Raw genomic sequence first — 2,500 nt, forward strand, 5'->3', positions numbered from 1 at the left:
CCTCCATAAAACTGATTGGTAGAAAGATTTTCCGCGGGGTCCGTCCGGGATTTGAACCCGGGACCACTCGCACCCAAAGCGAGAATCATACCCCTAGACCAACGGACCATGTTACTTTGCTCTCAATATGTGAATATGTAGCCACAAACGTTGAAAACTTCTCCATAAAACTGGTTCGTAGAAAGATTTTCAGCGGGGTCCGTCCGGGATTTGAACCCGGGACCTCTCGCACCCTTAGCGAGAATCATACCCCTAGACCAACGGACCATATTACTTTGCTCCCAATATGTGAATATCTTGAATAACCCGTTGAAGTCCCCTCCATAAATCTGATCGGTAGAAAGATTTTCCGCGGGGTCCGTCCGGGATTTGAACCCGGGACCTCTCGCACCCAAAGCGAGAATAATACCCCTAGACCAACGGACCATGTTACTTTGCTCTCAATATGTGAATATCCCGTTGAAGTCTCCTCCATAAAACTAATTCGTAGAAAGATTTTCCGCGGGGTCCGTCTAGGATTTGAACCCGGGACCTCTCGCACCCAAAGCGAGAATCATACCCCTAGACCAACGGACCATGCTAGTTTGCTCTCAATATGTGAATATGAAGCCTAACCCGTTGAAGTCTCCTCCATAAAACTGATTGGTAGAAAGATTTTCCGCGGGGTCCGTCCGGGATTTGAACCCGGGACCTCTCGCACCCAAAGCGAGAATAATACCCCTAGACCAACGGACCATGTTGTTTTGCTCTCAATATGTGAATATCTTGAATAACCCGTTGAAGTCCCCTCCATAAATCTGATTGTTAGAAAGATTTTCCGAGGAGTCCGTCCGGGATTTGAACGCGAGACCTCTCGCACCCAAAGCGAGAATCATACCCCTAGACCAACGGACCATGTTACTTTGCTCTCAATATGTGAATTTCCCGTTGAAGTCTCCTCCATAAAACTGATTCGTAGAAAGATTTTCCACGGGGTCCGTCCGGGATTTTAACCCGGGACCTCTCGCACCCTAAGCGAGAATCATACCCCTAGACCAACGGACCATGTTACGTTTTTCACAATATGTGAATATTTTGAATAACCAGTTGAAGTCTCCTCCATAAATCTGATTGTTAGAAAGATTTTCCGCGGGGTCCGTCCGGGATTCGAACGCGGGACCTCTCGCACCCCAAGCGAGAATCATACCCTTAGACCAACGGACCATGTTGTTTTGCTCTCAATATGTGAATATGAAGCCTAACCCGTTGAAGTCTTCTCCATAAAACTGATTGGTAGAAAGATTTTCCACGGGGTCCGTCCGGGATTTGAACCCGGGACCTCTCGCACCCTAAGCGAGAATCATACCCCTAGACCAACGGACCATGTTACGTTTTTCACAATATGTGAATATTTTGAATAACCAGTTGAAGTCTCCTCCATAAATCTGATTGTTAGAAAGATTTTCCGCGGGGTCCGTCAGGGGTTCGAACGCGGGACCTCTCGCACCCAAAGCGAGAATCATACCCCTAGACCAACGGACCATGATACTTTGCTCTCAAAATGTGAATATCTTGAATAACCCGTTGAAATCTCCTCCATAAACCTGATTGGTAGAAAGATTTTCCGCGGAGTCCGTCCGGGATTTGAACCCGGGACCTCTCGCACCTAAAGCGAGAATCATACCCCTAGACCAACGGACCATGTTACCTTTTTCACAATATGTGAATATCTTGAATAACCCGTTGAAGACTCCTCCATAAATCTGATTGTTAGAAAGATTTTCCGCGGGGTTCGTCCGGGATTTGAACTTGGCACCTCTCGCACCCAAAGCGAGAATCATACCCTTAGACCAACGGACCATGTTGTTTTGCTCTCAATATGTGAATATGTAGCCTAACCCGTTGAAAGATTCTCCATAAAACTGGTTTGTAGAAAGATTTTCCGTGGGGTTCGTCCGGGATTTGAACCCGGGACCTCTCGCACCCGAAGCGTTAATCATACCCCTAGACCAACGGACCATGTTACTTTGCGGTCAATATGTGAATATGTAGCCACAAACGTTGAAAACTTCTCCATAAAATTGGTTCGTAGAAAGATTTTCAGCTGGGTCCGTCCGGGATTTGAACCCGGGACCTCTCGCACCCAAAGCGAGAATCATACCCCTAGACCAACGGACCATATTACTTTGCTCTCAATATGTGAATATCTTGAATAACCCGTTGAAGTCCCCTCCATAAATCTGATCGTTAGAAAGATTTTCCGCGGGGTCCGTCCGGGATTTGAACCCGGGACCTCTCGCACCCAAAGCGAGAATCATACCCCTCGACCAACGGACCATTTTATTTTGCTCTCAATATGTGAATATCTTGAATGACCCGTTGAAGTCCCCTCCATAAATCTGATCGGTAGAAAGATTTTCCGCGGGGTCCGCCTAGGATTTGAACCCGGGACCTCTCGCACCCTTAGCGAGAATCATACCCCTAGACCAACGGGCCATGTTACTTTGCTCTCAATATGTGA

At 47.2% G+C, this 2,500-nt stretch overlaps 10 non-coding genes across 10 annotated transcripts; all 10 read right to left on the reverse strand.

Moving 5' to 3' along the window:
• Positions 1-36: 36 nt before the first annotated feature.
• Positions 37-108, reverse strand: TRNAP-UGG (transfer RNA proline (anticodon UGG)). Its single transcript has one exon. It is a non-coding gene; the product is annotated as a tRNA-Pro (tRNA).
• Positions 109-195: 87 nt separating this feature from the next.
• On the reverse strand, positions 196-267 carry TRNAP-AGG (transfer RNA proline (anticodon AGG)). The gene has a single exon. It is a non-coding gene; the product is annotated as a tRNA-Pro (tRNA).
• An 87-nt stretch (positions 268-354) lies between these two features.
• Positions 355-426, reverse strand: TRNAP-UGG (transfer RNA proline (anticodon UGG)). Its single transcript has one exon. It is a non-coding gene; the product is annotated as a tRNA-Pro (tRNA).
• A 237-nt stretch (positions 427-663) lies between these two features.
• On the reverse strand, positions 664-735 carry TRNAP-UGG (transfer RNA proline (anticodon UGG)). Its single transcript has one exon. It is a non-coding gene; the product is annotated as a tRNA-Pro (tRNA).
• A 237-nt stretch (positions 736-972) lies between these two features.
• Positions 973-1,044, reverse strand: TRNAP-AGG (transfer RNA proline (anticodon AGG)). Its single transcript has one exon. It is a non-coding gene; the product is annotated as a tRNA-Pro (tRNA).
• Positions 1,045-1,131: 87 nt separating this feature from the next.
• Positions 1,132-1,203, reverse strand: TRNAP-GGG (transfer RNA proline (anticodon GGG)). The gene has a single exon. It is a non-coding gene; the product is annotated as a tRNA-Pro (tRNA).
• Positions 1,204-1,290: 87 nt separating this feature from the next.
• Positions 1,291-1,362, reverse strand: TRNAP-AGG (transfer RNA proline (anticodon AGG)). The gene has a single exon. It is a non-coding gene; the product is annotated as a tRNA-Pro (tRNA).
• A 246-nt stretch (positions 1,363-1,608) lies between these two features.
• TRNAL-UAG (transfer RNA leucine (anticodon UAG)) lies at positions 1,609-1,680 on the reverse strand. Its single transcript has one exon. It is a non-coding gene; the product is annotated as a tRNA-Leu (tRNA).
• Positions 1,681-2,085: 405 nt separating this feature from the next.
• TRNAP-UGG (transfer RNA proline (anticodon UGG)) lies at positions 2,086-2,157 on the reverse strand. Its single transcript has one exon. It is a non-coding gene; the product is annotated as a tRNA-Pro (tRNA).
• An 87-nt stretch (positions 2,158-2,244) lies between these two features.
• On the reverse strand, positions 2,245-2,316 carry TRNAP-UGG (transfer RNA proline (anticodon UGG)). The gene has a single exon. It is a non-coding gene; the product is annotated as a tRNA-Pro (tRNA).
• Positions 2,317-2,500: the final 184 nt, after the last annotated feature.

This window comes from Leiobunum rupestre, chromosome 10, assembly GCF_980474605.1.
Source record: "Leiobunum rupestre chromosome 10, qqLeiRupe1.1.hap1, whole genome shotgun sequence".
Taxonomy (NCBI): domain Eukaryota; kingdom Metazoa; phylum Arthropoda; class Arachnida; order Opiliones; family Sclerosomatidae; genus Leiobunum; species Leiobunum rupestre.